The following is a 20,487-nucleotide window of genomic DNA, read 5'->3' on the forward strand; positions in this document are numbered from 1 at the left end:
CTTTCCTCCCCTAGGTGTGTTAGGTCAGGGTTTTAGCACAGCAATAGAGAAGCAAATCAGGACAACGCATGCCCAACAGTTTGTTCATGCAGTCACTAGCTGGGAAACGGTCGTCTTGGGTTTGGGAGCTTATGAATCATACACTAGGAACATTACCATACAGACTTTTATTTCAATACCTCATTTGTTTTTGTTTGTTTGTTTGGTTGGTTGTTTGGTTGTTTGGTTGGTTGGTTGGTTTTGGTTTCTCTGTGTAGCCTTGGCTGTCCTGGACTCACTTTGTAGACCAGGCTGGCCTCGAACTCACAGAGATCCGATGCCTGCCTCTGCCTCCCCCAAGTCCTAGGATTAAAGGCATGTGTCACCATGCCCAGCCCTCATTTATTTTTATTGCCTTCTCTTGGCAAAAATTTAATTAATACCTTGAACAAAGTAACAATATTATTTATCAATGTAATGGTCTATTGAAGATGTCTTATATGGATATGTATATATATTTATTGTGTTAATGAAAAATAACTTACTTTTTAAGTTATACATGATTGCATAAGGCCATTTTCACACTTGTATATAATATACCTTGAGCATATTTCTCCACCTTAACCTGAAAAGGGAGGCTATATTATTCAGGGTTCTCTAAATTAATAGAACTGATAGAATGTGTGTATGTGTGTGTGTGTGTATGCATATATGTGTATGTATGTATATATGTGTATATATATATACACATGAAGGGGATTTTAAAAAATGACTTATAGCCTCTGGCTGTCTTTCAATGTAAAGACCAAACTCTGGCAATTAATCTTTCAGTCCATGGGGCTGGATATCTCAGTTGGTCTTTAGTTTGCATTGAAATCATGAAGAAGTAGGTCCAAATATCAGAAAACAATGTCTCAGCAAACGGACAGATGGTCAGTGAGCGTCAGGACAGGCAGGCAAAAAGCTAAAGCTTCCTTTTCCCATGTCCTTTTATATGGGCTGCCACCAGATCATATGACCCTGATTTCCGGTGGGTCTCGTACCTCAAATGATTCATTCAGGAAACCCCTTCATTCAAGGCATGCCAAACTGTTTGGGTTTTAGTTGGCTCCAGATGTAGTCAAGTTAACAACCAAGATTAGCATCACACAGGCATTCATGCGGACGTGTTTCCATGTTTTTTTCTTGCATAAATTCCCAGGAGCGGTATTGCTAAGTTGTATAGTAAGTCGATAAACTCTATAAGAAATGGACACTCGTCCAAAATGAGTGTGCCAATTTGCATTCTCACTGACAGTATCGCCAGTCCCAGCTGGTATTTGAGATTTTCAGCTTATGAAATTGTCATGTGTGGTACATAATTGTTATCTTATGATTTTTTATACTCCCTAATAAATACTGACATTGAGTTTTTCAAATAATTGCCATATTTATCAAAACAAAGAGCTTATTTTATGAAAATATTAACAAAACTGATAAATATTAGAAAGCCCATTAAGGAAAAAAGAGAATGGAAATTACCGATATCAAGCATGAAAGACAGTATAGCATTATATTAAAATGATAGTGAGAAAATACACAACTGTGTGCCAATAGTATTTGATGTCTTGTATTAACAGGACAAATTCTTCAAAAGTGTGGCTTATAAAAATTGACATGGGGGAAAAAATAGAAAAAGAGAGCATAATCCAGGCATGGCAATTCAAGCCTGTGACCCCAACACTTGGAAGGTCGAGGCAGAAGGATTAGGAGTTCAATCAAGGTCACCCGTGGGTACATAGTAGGTTTGGGTCCAGCCCGTGTAACCTGAGCTGTGTCTTCCAAAAGAAAATACTCTAACAAATGATAGAAAAGCAAGTCAAGCTGGATAGGAAATATTCTTAGGAGTAGATTGCTGGGATAAGAGAGTATGTACTGGCGATTGGAACAGTCAAATTATCTTCCTGAAGAGTTTAGCCTTTTTTATATCTGTAAGCAGTGAACGGGAGTATCTCTTTCCCAACAGCCTCACGCATGAATTAGTGGTGGCACACTTCTGTTTCTGCCGGGGCGAGAGGGAGAAAGTAGCAACTCAGTGTAGTTCTCCTTCAGAGTGAAGCCTAGACTCTTACACGTTTCCATGTGGTTGGCAGCCCTCTCCTGTCCATTTTCATTGAGTTTGGTCCTTTTCTTGTCAGCATCAAGTTATCCTCGTGTATCAGATAAATAAATACATTCTAGTATGGATTGATGAGCTGGGTGTTTTCCAAGTTATTGTTTGTACTTATCTCCACATACAGTGTTTACTGAGCCAACGCATTTGAATTTTTAGATTTTATTAATCTTTTTAAATGAATTCTAGATTTTGAGACATTGTGGTTTGGGGGTTTGTTTGTTTGTTTGTTTTTTGCATTGGGTATAAAATTGCACACTAGCTCACATCTCAAAAAGTGGACAAATTAAATGTAAAATCTGAGCCCTTAGAAGTATCGAGAGACAGGTGTGACAATTTGAACTGAGCCTGACTTAACGGACACATTTTGAATGCTTGGGAAAGCTTTTTTCACCTGTTCCTAAGAGCTAGAAAAATAAAATTTCAATGACTCATTGGCAAATGTGTTTATTAATCAGTCATCATACTGGAGGCAGTTGTGTTGGTGCTGAGAAGAAATACGAGTTGAGAAGGCTCACAAATCATCACCCTTTGGCCCTGCCCCCGGTGTGTGTGTGTGTGTGTGTGTGTGTGTGTGTTTCTGTGTGTGTCTCTTGTGTGTCTGTCTGTTTGTGTGTGTTGGGAATTGAATCTAGCATTTGTGCGTGAGATCTACCACTAAGCTATATATCCAGCCCTTGAAGACAGAAGGCCACTACACAGCTGAGACTGGCATCAAACTTTCCTGCCCCCTGAGTGCTAAGATCAAGAAATATATCCAGGACTTAGAATTTCTTTCATTCACACACAGACACACACACACACACACATGCACACGTAAATTCTTTGGGAGTTTCACACAGTGTATTTTGATCATAATCACCCCCAATTTCTCTCCTTAACTCCTTCCAGATCCACCCCACCCCCAGCCACAGCCTCTGCAAGTACAGGAGAGCAGTGGACATGCCACTCCGGAAGACTATACTTCACTCAAGTCTTCTCCAACTTTCTGCTCTTAAGATCTTTTCACTCCCTCCTAGGCAGTGGTTTTGAGCCTTGGGGAGGGAATGTGATATAGACATCTTATTTGTGTCTGAGCACACTGTGATTCTCTGCACTTTGACCAGTTGCTAGTTTCTGCACTAACCACCATCCACTGCACAAAGAGTCTTTAAGATATGAGTAGAGAGAAGAACTTAAGAGAGCAGCTTGAGACTATGTCCATAGCAGTAGGTCCACACCTGGGCACTGTGTGCTCCCCAACCGTTCACTCTTGGCCAGACTTTCCGTACCAGACATGTGTTTCCTCCAGTAGAGAAAGCCTGCAGCAGTATTGTTTATGGTGTAACATGATAAAGCTGCAATAGATAAGTCAAAAACGCTGCTTAGAAGTAAGGTGTCCCAGAGGGGAAAGGTGCTTGCCGTTAAGTCTGAGGACCTGAGTTCAGTTCTCAGGACTGTTATGGTGGAAGGGAGGAACTGATTCCTATGAGTTCTCCTCTGACATCCATGGATATGAAAACACCCACACACATACAGAGAGAGAGAGAAAGAGACATACACACATCTATGTGTGTATTTGTGATGTGTATATTTTTGTCATGTGTATGTATATGTAAGTACGTGCTTGTGTGTGTATGTGTATGTATTTGTGGTATGTGCGTGTATTTGTGGTGTGTGTGTGTATTTGTGGCGTGTGTGCATATGTTTGTGTGTGTATACTGTGGTGTGTGTATATGTGTGTATACTTGTGGTGTGTGTGTGCATTTTTGACATGTGTGTGTATGCGTTTGTGTGTGTCATGTGTGCTTTCCACCGTATCCTTTAAGACAAGGTCTCTCACTGAACCTGGAGTTTCCATCACTTCAGCTAGGCTGTTGACCAATGAGCTCCAGGTGTCTTCTTGTCTCCCTCTTACCCTAGCCTCTAGCACTGAGCTTACAGAATCCTGGCTTGGATGCTGGGGATCTGAACTCAGGCCTGCAAGGCTGTGAGGCAAGCTTTGCTCAATGAGTCATTTCCATAGACCTAAAGTAGTGTCAGGGCACTATCCCTTTTATTTTCTAGTTAAAATAATATTTATAATCAGATAGTGTCCACAGTATTTCTTAGCTTTCCATTATAAGCCCTCCCTCCCCCAAATTGCTCAAGAAGTCCAAATAAGACTATGCCTTATTTTAAGAAGCACAGACAGACAGATCCACCCACAGCCCTGCTCAGTGAAGATGGCAGGTAGAAGGTATGGGAAAGGAGAGGATGGCTCTCTTTAGCACTCTAAATAATTGATGTGGAGTGAGATGTGAATATGACAGAGAATGCCCTATGCTTTCGTCCTTTCCATGTAACTAGGGTAAATTATATATACCAGTCAGAAAGCCCAGTGTGACTATATCATGTGATCCAAAGTTCCATTTTTTTTTCCATATGAAAAAGGGACTATCACATTGCAATAGCCAGAAAACCTTTCAGAGAATGCAAAGAATAAGGCACATTGTCTGGGGTGCCTGGCTCCTATCCAGAAGAAATCCGACAGTAGCAGCAGAAAGAGAAATAACTTAAAAGTCACACAAGCCTGGAGTGACAGCTAACTGACACAAACGTCCCTCTCTTATAATTGAGAAGGAGGGAATACTAGGAACAAGGCCGACAGGAGGAGCAGCCAAAATGGTTCTGAGGGCTGGAAGCGAACATGAAAGCAAGCAGGAGCTCCAGGATGGTCTGTGCTGCCCGGAACACACTTTCCCTGGGCTGCTCATTGCCCCTGCCCATCTCAGTTCACATGCTCCACACTGAAAGAGCTCCCCAGCTGCCTCACCACCACTCACTGTTCTCCATCCCCATCCTCCATCCCTTTAGAGCGGGATCATCCTCACAAACACACCCACCACAAGCCCTCCAACAGGTACCTGTGGGGTTGTGAGCTGCGTCTCCTCCCCAGGCTGGCTGTAAGCTCCGCAGAGCAGAGACCGTCTTTTCTCGTTCCTCCTCCTTGTATGTGCTCCTGTCTGGCGAAGTTTAGGAAATGATTCCGGACCGATTTCACAAGCAGAGACTTTTCTCTGCTGAGGACACAGGCTTGAGGAGAAGGCTGAAGTGAAGACTTGGATGCAGAAGGAACGGACTACCGCTGTTGAGTCCCAAGTCCGTGAGCAGGACTGAGCGGTGACTACACCCAAAACTCCAAGCAGGGACATTTCTCTTCTTCCCAATGTGTGTCTCAGGATGCTTGGGAACGAAAATGATGACTTATTGGTTATCCATGTGTGTCCCCACAACCAAGAATGAAGAAAAAAACAGGGATGAGGGCCATGTAAATGGAATTGTCTTAAAGCAGATGCTGCTCAGAGCCTTGGAAGGAAGCCACTAAAGTAAAGGTTTACGTTAACCTCATATTTCTTACAGTTCACAGGAAGCTGTTTCTATCGTGCCCATGCCTGTCTGTTTGATGCTACTGTTCTGTTCTGAGAGCAGAACGCCAGGTGATTGTTTATTAATCACGGTATAAGAATTATTTTTTAAATATCCATTGATTTTTCATTTATGATTCTGTATAGTCCTTTCTCCTTGGAAGTGAGGGAAATGCTTTTTAAAGAACGTCATATTCAAATAAATAAGTAAGCCCTCTCCTTTGCTTCAGTGGTTTTCTATAACTTATATATGTGATTTAGACATCCCGTCTGTTCAAAGGTCTAATTCTTATATTTTTGGAGGCATAAGAATGTTTGTAGGAGAACGACAGAACATAGCTTTAAAGCAACATTTCATGGACCAATTAATTCTTTGATGAAGAGAATCCTATTCATGGGAGGATGTTATCAACACATCCCCATCCACCTACCTGACCCCCACCACGACCTCTGCTCACAGCCGGTAGCAGACACCCAGCCCCAGTTTATTAACCACACAGAAACTGGCTCCAGACTTTATCAAATATCCTGGGTAGCCATGGGTTTAGCAGGAGATAGAAGCTAGTAGGCAGACTGTTTCCCTCACGAGCTCCAGGAAAGGCAGACCTCGGTGAGACTAACTTTGTTATCTCTTTAATAGTTATTTATTCTACTTGCTGGTTTGGTACCCTTACACCAGTTTGGATGGATAGAGAGAAACCATAATGTACTGGGGACAACATGGAACAGAAAATGTCTTTCTGAAGTTCCCAGACTCTCCTTCCCCACACAGGAGAGAACAGTAGCATCAGGCTGTCTCTCTCACCACTGTGACCTACTAGGGGCTCTAAGTTTCTCATTCACACAATAAGGATATAATACTTTTTAGGTAAGTGACAGATTGGAAAAATAAATCAAAATGTTCACAATTTTGTTTCTCATAAGTGACTGAATCAAATCACTTTTTGATGTGTTGCTTTTTCCTGACAAAAAATGGCTTTGTCCTAAAAGAAGGAAGGCAGACATAACAGGGCATGTTTGAAGGGTTGGTCTTTAAATTCTAGCCAGCCAGAGCTCAAAGCAATTATTTCCACTTACCAGCCTTAGAGTGTATATGACAATAGGGCACATAACCTCTGTGTTCTGATTTCTTCACCAATAAAATGAGAGAGAACATCTTGTATAGGGAATTGTGAGAATTCAATTGTAGAATATATGCAAGGCACTTTGTACAGAGCTCAGACTAGCCTAAGCACCCATAAGCATTTGTTGGTGCTGTGATCATTGTTACCAAACAGAGAAAACACCATGTGCTGTCAGGCTACTGAAAGAGACCTCAGAGGAAGTGTTGCCCTTAACATCTCTAACCCTGTCTTTAATAGAAACTTCTATTTCTATTGCTTTGTTCGGAGACAACAGTACCCCAGACAGGTGTGTTTTAACATTGCCCTTTTATCCAGGGCTCGGTGGAAAGAGCTGTGCTTCATTCATGTTCATATTCAAAGTACCCAGCCCAAGGCAGGGACGGCCATTCCTTGCTTGACATGTAGAATGACTGAAAATCACATGTGCCAGACGCACCTGTCGACTCTGCAGGTAGGAGCAGAGGTGGCCTGAATCAGGCACAGTCACAGAGCTCAGAGAGTCTGCAAAGACCCAAGCAAGACTCATGAGAAACAGGCCCAGGTCAGAAAACTCTACCCATCCTCTTTTGGTCCTTCATAATCCTTCCATGGTGATAGAGCAATAAATTAACTGTCAACCTTAAGAAAACTAACATTGCATGAGTGACACTGAGGGACAAATGGCGCCGCTTTAGTTTTGGAGAGATGGCCGGAGCTAACAGGAAGTATGAGACGCTGGAGAGAATGCCACCGTTGATCCAGGAAAACTGTGAAGACGCACATTCTGCAAAGAGCTGTGAGATTCCCAGCTCAACACCAGGGGAAACGGCTTCCTTTCTTTTTTTGTTTTGTTTTGTGACAAAGTCTTGCTATGTATCCCCTGCTGGCCTTGAACTCACTATCCTCCTGCCTCAGCCTCCCCAGTGATGGGACTGGAAGCATGCCCTGCCTTACTTGGCTTATGAACTTATTTCTGCCAGTGAGATGCTTATCGGCAATGAAGGATGGTGGGTTGTCACAAAGGAGATGGGCCAGGTAAAGAACGGTCCCCAGGACACTCAGCTGGCCAGATTCCCTGAGCCTCTGAGGCCCTAAGTCTCAGCTATATGACATTGTTGGTGATGTCATACAACTAGGCAATGACCTCCATAACTCTCAGTAAAAGACTTCTAACGGGTTGGGGCATGGATCAGCCAGGGAAGTTCCTGTTTTGCAAGCACAAGGGCCTGGCTTCCATCTCTAGGACCCATACTTAAAAAATAAAAAAAAGTGAAGCATGTGGGAGGGGCTTATAACCCCAACTCTAGTGAAGAATAGAAGGGTAGATCCCTCTAGCTTACTTGGTAAGCTCCAGGCAGGGAGACCACCTCCTCTTCCTTCCCCTTCACCCCTCTCTTTATCTCTCATACACACACAAAGAACTTTTTCGAAAATCTCAATTGAATTCTTCAGGTTGAGTCAGGTTGAGAAAGCCTACCTTTTATGTTCCCTCAGCTCCTGAAGGAAAAAAAAAACTATTCCCCCCCCCCAGGTTATTTCAAGCATTTCATTACTGCAAGAAGCAGCTAAGAGATGAGCACCATTCTACATCGTCAAAGCCTTTAGAGACACTCCCTGGAGGGCTTGCTAACTGACTGGGGGTTAGCCTCTGAGCACCTGTCCTTTTGTCTTGTCTTTGGTGATGTATGTGATCCGAGAGAGACCCGGATTAGACTAGACCCAATTTCCCTTGTTTTAATTTACTCTTTGGAGGAGGCTGAAGAATCCCCCCCCCCCAAAAAAAAATTCAGAGAAAGATAAGGAATAAACATAAGTGGGGGAAAGGGGGCATGGGGAAAGGAGCTAAAGGGAGACAGAAAAGGGAAGGCTTTAAAGATTTGGAGGATGGTGAAGTCATTAACAATAGATGCACAACAGCATTCCAAAGTGAGCCTTATTTACTCCCACACTGGACAATAACTGAGGAATTTTTAATAAAAAGTCTGGGACATGTTACACAATCAGATATGCGTGGCTTTGTGGCCTTTATCATATGGATTTCAGAGTTTTCTATTTCCCTCTTGACGTACTTATAAAAACAAGTATAAATTAAACTCTATTTTAACAACCTTCGTGGCACAGTATTACGAATTAGATTCAAGCCTTTGTATCTACCCCGTATTTATTTACCACAGTATGTTATTACTTTTGCATTAGTCTTCCCTGGGTGGGGGGAGGGGGAAGCTCTAAAATATAAGGCAGGCCCTTTCTGCAGGCATCCTGTAACTAGCTGAGGTTTTCACCTCTACAGGGTGAGATCCCACAGCATCAGCAGAAAAGTTTTCTTTTCTCAACACTCTTGCCAGATGTTTCCACCAAAAACTGTGAAATTTTTCATGTACTTCTGGCATAGGTGACTTCTTCTACAGTGATGATTTAACCACCCCCCCCCCTTAATTAACCTAATCAGTTCTTCCCAGCCTCTTTGTGAGGAGCATCTATTACCTTTAGGTCCCACTCAGCCATGCGTAGCCTCAGGACGAGCCGGATTTTGTTTGTCTTCACACTTACTCCATATTTCCTACCCAATAAACTTCAAGTGAACAAACGCATTAGCAGTCTCAGCAAAGCAAACTGAATCACAGCCAGATTTACATGGAGCACCCTTGCTATGTCTCCAGTTACTTGAGCTTATATGACTCTATGGCTCAGTGTTGAAAACATGATCAATTTTCCTAAGCACAAGCAGCCAAGCATTGTGTTTTTATTTTGTTTGGAAATCTGAGTGTTTGAGATTTGCTACAGAATATTTTGATGTTAAAAAAAAGTATTTTTCGTGTCTATGACCTTACCTTACATAGAATAGTGTATGCCTTGGAGTGGCTGGTTCATCTCTTCCTTGATAATTAAAACAAAAACTGAGAGGAAAGAATTTATCTTATCCCTGTATTGTGTCTATGGCCAAACAACTGAGAATAATCCTATATCTAGTTAGTAAAAGATGATATGTACATTCATACATATTTACACACACACACACACACACACACACACACACACACACACACACACTGGTATATATGAGGGACTGAGTTCAAATCCCCAGAGCCCATGAAAAAGCCAGGTATAGCAGTGCACATGTACATCTCTAGTGCTGTGGGTGGGGGCTGAGGCAGACAGATCCTGGGCCTTGTTGGCCACCCCAGTGTAGCCAAAGCAGGGAGCACCGGGTAGAGTGAAAGATTCTATCTCAAAAAAATAGGCGGAGAGGCTAGGTATGTGCAGAGGTTTGAGTGAAAACAGCCCTCCATAGGCTCCTTTGTTTGAATATTTGATCCCCACTTAGTGGAACTATTTGGGAAGGATTAGGAGGTGTGGCCTTGTTTGGAGGAGGCATGCCCCTGGGGTGGGCTTTGAGGTTTGAAAAGAGCCATGTCATTCCGAGTGTGTTCCCTACCCTCTGCTTGTGAACCAAGATATGTGCTCTCAGCTGTTCCTGATGACATCCTCTGTTCTGCCATCACTGACTCTGTCTGAAACAGTAAGCCCATTAAACGCTTCCTTACCCTTGGCCATGGTGTTTTGTCACGGCAATAGAAAAATGCCTCATACCGTAGGCAAGAGTACAAGTATAAGGGTGTGACTTCAAGTCCCTGTTACTCACATAAGGAAGCTAGGCATAGCTGTGCTCACCTGTAACCCTAGTGCTGCAGGGAATAGAGAACAAGTAAAGAGTGATAGAGCAGGCCACCTGCTGTCTTCTTCTGACCTCCACATTCTCATGAGCATGCATAAGCACATGTTCACTGTGCTGGCTCGTTGTACATGAACCTCACACAAGGTCATCAGAGAGGAGGGAGCTCCAATTGAGAAAAAATGCCTCCATAAGCCTGGGCTGTAGGTGAGCCTATAAGGCATTTTCTTGATCAGTGATTGATGGGGGAGGACCCAGCCCATTGTGGGTGGTGTCATGCCTAGGCCAGTGGTCCTAGGTCCTATAAGAAAGCAGGCTAAACAGGCCATGATGAGAAAGCCAGTAAGCAGAGTGCCTCCATGGCCTCCATATCACCTCCTGCTTCAGGGTTCCTGCCCTGTTTGAATCTCTTGTCCTGACTTCTTTGTTGATGAACAGTAAGGTGGAAGTGTAAGCCAAATAAACCCTTTCCTCCTCAAGTTGCTTTGGTCATGGTGTTTCATCACAGCAATAGTGACCCAAACTGGGGCACACATATACACAACAACAACAATAATAACAAGTTGAAGAACAATTGAGGAAGACGTTCTAACATTAACCTCATTGCTAAATGCACTCAAATAGGCAAACATATATGCATATTTATATATGCATATATATACATACAACAGCAACAAAAATCACATTTTACTGGTGGCAGGCTTGAAGTCACTGACAATGAGGCTTCTATATGCTTCTACCAAGTTGTCAGACAGCACTTTTTGCTCCAACTAACTCATTGGGTTGGGCTGGTTCAGTAGATGTGGAATATAAAACGTGTGTGAGCTCCCACCATGAGTGTGCCATCTTTACCAGATATGAGTTCAAATCTTAGCTTTACTTGTTGTAAATGATGATCCTGGGCAAATTATTGAATCTCCCCAAGCCTTGGTTTTCTCATTTTAAAACCTAGAGCATCTTATCCTTGGCACATCCTCAAAGCAGTTATGAGAATGAGTAGGACTTGACCAGTAGATGGTGTGTTGTTCACTTCTCCTATTGCCAAGACAAAACACGGAACCAAAACAACTTAAGGAAGGGTTTTCGATGATTTACAGTCTAAGGGAAAAACTCCATCATGGCTGGAAAGGTACAGTGGCAGGAGTGTGAAGCTACTGTTTGCGTGGAGTCCTCCGTCAGGAAAGAGTGAGAGGTGAGTGCACATGCTCAGCTTGCCTTCTCTCACTTTTTTATTTATTTAAGTGATTTATTGAGATTACATCTCAGTTATTATCCCCTCACTTGTATCTTCCCATTCCCCCTCCCTCTTTCATCCTATTCCCCTCCCCTAGGTCTATGACAATAGGGGACCTGGTCCCCCACTATAAGATCACAGCCTATCAGATCTCTTCCTGGTAGCCTGCTTACTCTTCCTCTGAGTGTCACGAGGTCTCCCCACCAAGGGGAAGTGGTCAAGTAGGGGCCACCAGAGTTCATGTCCAAGTCAGTCCCTGCTATCCACACAATTGCAGAGAATGTTGTGTCCATTTGGCTAGATCTGAATAGGGGTTCTAGGTTTACTGCATGCATTGTCCTTTCTTGATACAGTAGTTTGAGCAGACCCCCCTCCCCCCCCCCCCCCCGCGCTTGTACAACCACTTTGGAAATCAATATCAATCTGGTGCTTTCTCAGAAAACTGGGAATAGGGCTTCCTCAAGACCCAGCTATTCAACTCCTTGGAACATACCAGGAAGATGCTCCACCACACAAAAAGGACATATGCTCAACCATGTTCATAGCAGCCTTACTTGTAATAGCCTTCTCTTTTTTGTACGGGCCAGATGGCAGCCGTCTGAACAGTGCCTCTGTGCTTAGAAAGGATCTCCCCACCGTAATGAACTTGATCTAGATGAGCTTGACAGACACGACCAGAGCTTGTTTCTGTGAGATCCTATGGTAGAGGTACAAGAAGCCATTTGTTTTTAAAAGGAGCCGCCTGGTGGTTGGGTGGTTGGTGGTGGTGTTTAGCGGTAGAGTATGTGCTTAACATACACAAGTCCTGAGGCCAGCCTGGTCTACAAAGCGAGTCTAGGATAGCCAAGGCTACACAGAGAAACCTTGTCTCAAAAAACCAAAAAAAAAAAAAACAACAAAAAAAAAAAAACCAAACATACACAAGTCCTGGGCTCAAACCCCGCCATTAAGGGGCAAAAACTACAACCCTACAACTGTATGTCTCACAAGGTAAAAGCCTCATAGAATTTGATGCGCTAAGCGTGCACTTTATTTGGCTCACCCTGATCTCAACCTCAAGTGGGGCCACGTGACAAGGTCTGACCAATGAGCTCTAGACAGCCTTAGATATCCATGGTACTCCTGGGCCAGCACCGCATTCTCTGAGCTCTACTTCTCTGCGTCTTCAGTCAAGGCAGCTGGGTGGCAGCGATCAGCGCTCCGTGGATCTCTGCAAGTCTCCCCGAATATATTCATGATTGAGGCAGAAAAATGTGTTGTATGGAGACTGAGTGCAGCTTAAGAACACCTAGCCCATTTCTTCTTATCCTTATTGCTGGTGCTATTGCCGTTACAGCATTATATCAATCAAAATCAATCACTCCCTCTCTGCTGACCCAGCATGGCAGCTGCACAGGTAGAGTGGCATCCTGGTTGGCTGTGAGTGGGAGCATCCTCCCTGGGAAACTTTCTGCCGATAGAGATTATCGACCTTTCCCCAGAGCCCAGGGCACTTTCTGGATGTACTATCGGCATTTAATGGATATTTGTGGATTGAGCAAGAGTGTTTGGTCTACATGTTACAAGGAATTTTCCACAAAGTAAAAAAAAGTATAAGCCAGCAATAAGCCAAGAAAAATAGCTCCTATTTTCTCCTATGTCTGTCTGAATCTCTCAGTCTTTTGGTGCCTGCATCAGCTGGGTTGTCATGGTTACAGCTCATCATCTTTGGAATATTATTAGATGCTGACCCACATTGTATCAAAACTGTACATAGACCTTGATGTGTGTTTGCCTCTCCTACCATCCCAACTGTTGTTCTCTTTTCTGGTCTGCCTCCCTCATTCTACTGTATTTAAATTTATAAAAAGACTTTACAGCTGGGCTATTCACCAAAATAAGAGCTCATTCTACATTGTACTGACTCAGGGGGACTTCCAGGGACCTGGATCCACACTGAGAATAAGTTAGAAAGTTCTTTTCTTGCCAACGCACATGAGATTACGCATTTTTTATTTTTTAAGACAAGGTCTCACTATATAAACTAAGCCGGCCTCAAATTTACAGAGATGGTCCCTGCATGTGCCTCCTGAGCACTGGGCTTAAAGGTGTGCTCCACCATGCCTGCCTAGACTTCTTGTTAACTGTGTGGCTATGGGTGATGTAAGAGTTGCCTCTGCATCCTGAAAAGTTCTTTCATTCTGCTCAGCTTCCATTACCATCTTGATTAGCCCAGCTAGTTATTGATCTGACCCTGTGAGGTTCTTTCTCATGAAAGAGGTCTTGTTATCAGACCTGTTTTGCAGATGAGAGCATAGAGGTTTCAGGAGGGTTAAAAAAAAAAAAGGAAACACAACTTATTTAAGGACCATAGGGTTAAGTACCAAATCTAAGACAGAGCCCAGGTTCAACTTGACTATAAATCCTGTGTGCTTAGTTTCCCATGGTATCTTGAGAGAGAGGTGGAGTGGGGAAGATCTCAAAAGAGGCCCAATTCCTTCCAGTTTTACAGCAAACACTTAAATAAAAGCAATGCTACCACTGTTCTGAGCATTTCAGGACTTGGGAGTAAAGAGGAAAATTGGCAAGCCAGTCTGACAGAATCTGGATACATAAAGCTTTACTCTTTTTGTTGTTGTTGTTGTTGTTTATTTTACTTTTATTAATTTATTCCGATTACAACTCAATTGTATCCTCCTATTCCTCCCTCCCTCCCTCTTTCACCCTATTCCCCTCCCCTAGGTCTATAACTGAGGGGGACCTCCTCCCCCACTATATGGTCAGAGGCTATCAAGTCTCATCTTTGTAGCCTGCTTATTCTTTCTTTGAGTGACATCAGGCATCCCCACCAAGGGGAGGTGGTCAAATATGGGGCACCAGAGTTCATGTCAGAGTCAGTCCCCACTCTCCACATAACTGTGGGGAATGTCCTAGGGTAGATCAGACTAGGGGTTCAATGTTTACTACTTGTATTGTCCTTGGTTAGTGCATGAATACACAAAGCTTTACTCTTTAAATACACACACACACACACACACACACACACACACACACACACATATATATATATATATATATATATTTTTTTTTTTTTTTTACACACACGCATTTCCCAAGATAGACAGGAAGAGTGGGCCCAGGTGTTCTGCAGTGCAGGATGGTGACTATAGGTTACAGAGACTTGTTAATAAGCTAATCTTACTGATTTATCATTACACAGTCCACTGAAGTATTGAACCATCATGCCAAATGCCAAAGATATGTGTAATTATCATCTCTCAGTTTCCAAGGAAAAACATTTTATACAACCCCCAATTTCTCTATACACTAGAAACTAAAATAATTTTTAAGATCACATGACAGTTATTTGGCAAAATGTCTTCTTGTAAGAAAACATTTTTAAATGTTCATGATAAGATTAAAATTTAAAGGAGGAGATATGTGAATGACGGTTTTTTTTTTCAGCTAGTCTGAAGCATCATACTTTGCTAAAAGTAATAAATTTACTTTCAAAAATGACTTTTGAGTCTTTTATCTTAAAGCGTAGTGCATATCAAGTTCAAAGCCAGCCTGTATTTTAAGACCCTGTTTCAAACCTGGGGGGGGGGCTGGGGGGGGGGAGAAGGATGGGGGAAGGAAAGATGGAGAAGGAGGGAGGAAAGGCAGGAGGAAAGATGGAGAAGGAGGGAGGAAAGTCAGGAGGAAGGATGGGGAAGGAGGGAGGAAGGGAGTGGGGAAGGGCCCTTTCAAGTTGAAACTCTTTCACTGTTCAGCTGGAAGACCTCTGCTGGCCGCTTCCCCCCTTTTTTATGAATTATCTATGCACACTGTTGTCCATTTCCTATCAAAGCATGTTATGTATGCATAAATCATTTGCAATGGTTTTCTGCAAGTCATGAAATGTTGATTTTCTATTTCATCATATTATCAATATTTTCCTAATTTAGAAGGATAGGTTTGATAATCTAATAATTGAGGAAAAATTGGATGTCAAAAGCTAGTTTCACAAATTCATTTCATGCCAATGAGAAGGCACGGAAAGCTTCCTGTTTGATCTGGGAATCATTAAGTAATAGCCCTGTGCAGATTTGGCTACTGTCCACGCAAGGCCTAAAAACTACGTTATCAGAGCTCACATCAGGTTGCCATGCCTTGCTGGTCTTAATGGGTGTTAATGCCAGCCCATAAAACTGCTGCCTGTTGAAATGCCAAGTGACTTACTGCTGAATGGGAGAACAGAAGAGGAAAGAGAGCTGGGAAGAAGATAAAACTTAAAATGAGAAAAGGAGAGGAAAGAATAACATTTTTAAAAGAGAGGAAAAAACAAGAAGAAAGATGTGAGCAAATACATGGTTAAAAGAAAAGAAAAAAGTAACACAAAATATAATTTTTAAATAGATCGAAGGGAACAGCTTAGATGCCCATTAGCAGATAGGCAGGTAAAGAAAACGTGTCACACATGCACAATGGAGTTTTATTTAGCTATAGCAAGAATGAAACTGTGACATTACAGGAAAATGGTTAGAACCAGAGACCATATGACATGAAAATGGCTCTATTCAAAAGGTCAAATACCTCATGTTTTCTCTCATATGTAGAATCTAGATGTAAACACAAATACACATAATGACAGGAAAGTATAAAGGGCGTAATATGAAGGGAGGAAGAAATATAAAGATGACAACAAAGGAGTAACAGAGAAAAAAACCAAAATGTTGCTTATTTTTATATATGCACACATATATCCATTAAAATATGTGTGATATATGCATACACGTGTATTTATCTGCACACACATACACGCACACACACACACACACGGGCTAAGGAGGGATAAGGGTGGACAGTGTGAAACGCCACCAGAGTCATTATCTCGTACGCTAACTAAAAAGTAATTGCAAACATGCGTTCTGAGTGGATGGCTGGAAGGAGGGTGGGGACGGGAGGGGAGAGGAGCAGAGGTCAACAGCCTAGAAGACTTTACGCTACATCCATTTCAGCCACACAGACCCTGGGAGTGGAGAAGAACAGAGAAATCCCTCATCCCCAAGATTCCATTTTGCAAAGCAGTGGGCTAGAACCAGCCCATCGCTTGCCTCCTGCTCACAGGGCAGCTTTGTACCAGACAGGATTCCAGCCCTGTCCCCTGTGCACTGTCTCACCTGCCTCCTCTCCTACTGCAAGCCTTTTAATTTAGCAAAAAAACTTGCCATTTAAATCATATTTCTACATATTCAACATAAATTATGTTTTCAGAGAAAAACAAGCCCTCCTTGAAACTAGAAACTTGGCTGTGAAAGTGCTGGGGTTGGTTGGTTTGTTGTTTTGTGCTGTATCAGAATCTGACCTGCTGTGTATAAGCTTGTAATCCCCAGATGAGCTAGGAGTTACTTCCTATTGAAATAAAACAGGAGGCTGTTGGCGCCTTACAAAAGAAGGTGTACGGCAAGGAAAGCTAGAGTAACTTCAGCAAGGGCTCACAGCCTCAGCATAGTTGGTGGCACTTCCAGGGTTACTATTTGCCTGGCCCGCCTGGGGCCATAGAGTCCCGGGGACTCCGGGATCTGCACAGTCAGCCATTTTTCTCTGTGAGTGATTTAAGGCTGGGTTTGAGAAGGAAATCGAGTGTGAGCTATCTAGCATCGAAAAGGGAAATTTCCCGACTGACCCTGGAGAACACCATGCTTCTGACAATTGCCCTGAACACAGCAAAGGTCCGCTTTGCAGGGTTTAATGCGTCCGCCATTCTTCCAGCCCAGAGGCAGGACCGAGCCTGGGCTCCGGCTGTTTCTTTTTTTTTTTTTTTAATCCCTCTTATTCCATAGGATCCTATAACAATTAAAAAGCTCCTTTGCACTAACTTACTGGTTATTGTTGTCTTTTCTATTTTGCTCTGTCTGTGGGGGCCGGGTTTCATCCCGTTCGTTTATCCTGGATGACACGCCGCTTTATCCACTTAGCTGTTTAGAATTCATGCCAATGAGGCCAGTGTAAGTGATTCATTCAGTCATACTCACTGAGCTACCCACACACCGGACCTGTTGTGAGAGCTGTGCCAACAACACAGACAAAGGAGCCTGCCCTTGAGAGTTCGGGCTCCAGTAGGTGTGGAAGGCAGAGAGAAAATAGGTAAAATAACTTGGATGAAGCATTAACCCATCAGGTAGCGGGCAAAATAAGAGCAGGACAGAGCATGCGCAGGGCGAGACACGGACCCTTGTCAGTGGGGTGAACAGGACCGTAAGTAGGACAATCTCTCTGATGGCACAGAGCTTGAGCAAAGACCTAGAGGTGACAGCGAGGGATACAAAGATGGCTGAAAGATTTTGTAGGCAAAAGGACTATGCCTGAGGATAGACACGGGAGTTGGGGTAGGGGGCAGAGGAGGAGGGTGTCCAGGACCTGCAGGGCCAAGTGAGTGGAGGTGAGCATTTTGCTTTTCACTGAGAGATGCAAAGCCTTCCTTCACCCCTGGGGTGAATTTTCAGGCTGTCGCACTGGCTGCAGGGTAGGAGGATGGCAGACACTACAGAGAGAATTGGAGCCCTAGGAAAGAGATGGGCGTGATTGATCATGATACCAGCAATAAAGGGAACACGTGGCAGTTCCGGATGTCACCCTGAAGGCGGAAATAACAGGATCCACTAATGGATGGTGTGTGAGATATGAGCAAAAGAGAGGAATCAGGGTAATTCTAAGACTTTTGGCCTAAACAGCTGGAAGGATACAGGCGTCAGACTTCTGAATTGAAATGGAGAAGGCTGATGAGAAGTAGGGTTGTATGTTTGCTAGAAGTGGAGGTGACCGAGCGGTGCCTCTGAGCTGCCTCTGGGCACCCTTCTAGGGTGTGAAGAGTACACAGTTGGGCATCTGACTTTAAAGTTCAGGAGTGACATTCAGGTCACTGATACACATACCAGATTTTGGTGAAGAAATTCTATCCAAAACCCAAAGCTAGGTTGTTTATGGAACAATGAAGTGCCCTAAGGACTGGCCTTATAAGGGGTCCCCACATTGTGGCTTGGAAGAGATGAGGACCTAGGAAAGGACACCTACAAGCAGTGGCTAGTTCTGTGATTCTGAACACGACAGCCCTGGGCCACAAAGCTGCACCTACAGGAAGTTATCTGGCCTCACTGCAGCCACATGGATGCAGAGGTCCCAGGAATGAGCCCTGCACTGTGTGCATTTGAGCAAACTCTCCCTGTGATTCTGTTGCAGGGATGAAGTCTGAGATCCACTGGGCTTGTGAGGCAGGGGATGGGCTAAAGGCATATAGTATAAAAGAAGCCGGGGAAGCAGTGTTCCTAGGGGAGTAAATCAGCAACGTTCACCATGGGTGATAAGCAGGCTGGGATAGGCTCATGAGCTGCCCGTTGGGTAAATAACCCACGGTGTTAACCAATCCAATGGAGGTTCTGCTAAAACCATTTTGAGATAAGGATAGAGATGAGCTATCACTAAGTTTGTTCATGTTTGTTTGTTTGTTTGTTTGTTTTGAGGCAAGATATTACTATGTAGCTCTGGCTGGCCTGGAACTCTCTATGTAGACTAGGCTGGCCCTAAACTGACAGAAATCTATCTGCCTCTTCCTCCTGAGTTCTAGGATTTAAAGATGTCCACCACCATGTCTGGCCCCAAAGGCTAGTTTTTAATGAATTCAAGAAAGAATATGAATAGAGCAATCAGAAACTATAAACATAGGCAACTCTTACCATAGGTTTAATTCTAAAATAAATCTGGTTATCTTTGTTCTGTCTTATGGTGACCACCAAGCTTCATTTGAACCACCATTGTTCATTACAAATTTCTCCACCTTTATCTACCCCAGGCCAGCTGTATTTACAGCCAAGTTGTCAATCTAAGTTTTCTGCAATTGGGACTTGCAGCATCTGTTCTGCCCTCTTGACAGGAATGTGGGCAGCCCAAACTGAGTTAAGGGTGACAATCCCAGGTGGATTTCTGTTGCAATGATTCTTTTTTTCTTCCTCTGCAATAGTTCCCAAAACTTCACATAGATTCTAACAGCTCATATGCAAGTCTCGCTGTTACTTTCAAACCTCTGGAGAAGCCCAGATGAGGAGGAGGAATGGGTCGAGTGTCGGGTGGATGCAGGAGGGATAAAGACAGGCAGAGTCTAGAGGTGGGAGAGGGGACAAGCAAGCCAGAGGAGGGATGAGAAAAGACATGGAGTGGCCAAACAATAAATAATTATGATGGGTTAGCCAGTGAAAAATAAATGCAAGGACACAGTCACTGGGCAGAAGGGAAGAGCATGATGAATCTGAGGAGATTAATCAGGCCTCCCAGAACTGTCAGGACAAGAGATTCATCATGACCGAGGCTGTGGTATTCATCCCTCCGATGATAACTAACAGAAGCTAAGGTCATAGTTCCACATTCATCCTTGTTTAGCTAAAAGAATTTAAACAAGAAGACACACAATGCAAAAGACTACGGGAAAAACTCAAGTTTAGTAGAAGAGTTCAGCTGTTTCAGAGCATAAAGAGGGAGGGCACCATCTAAATGGCTTGTTCTGCAACGTGAGGAGAGAGAACCCCGGGGCCTACCTTTAGACATATATCACTTTAAGCCCAGGTGTGTTTATATAACTTGTATTCCATCTCCTGCTGCGGCAGCTCTTAAGAACACTGTATAACAGGAAAGGGAAAATAAAACCGTCGAAAAGAACCAGAAGCAAAGAGGAAATACTGGAACGAAAATAAAGCCAGAAGCAGAGCTAATGTACACCTTCCATATACTGCCGTAATAGGAAAGAAAATCAAGATCAAACAGACACTCTGTAGTCACTGGAGAGAACCTGTCAATTGGTGTCACATCATCCTACCCACCAAGCCTAGAAAGACAAAAATGACCACGGCTAAAAGCCTACAGTTTCTCAAAACTAACACAGAACTTTTGTGGACATGAAAGTCTAAAGACAGTCTGGCAGAAGCACATGATAAGGACTGTGCCAATAT

Source organism: Acomys minous, assembly GCF_964271855.1.
Source record: "Acomys minous genome assembly, chromosome: 4".
NCBI classification, from domain to species: Eukaryota; Metazoa; Chordata; class Mammalia; order Rodentia; family Muridae; genus Acomys; species Acomys minous.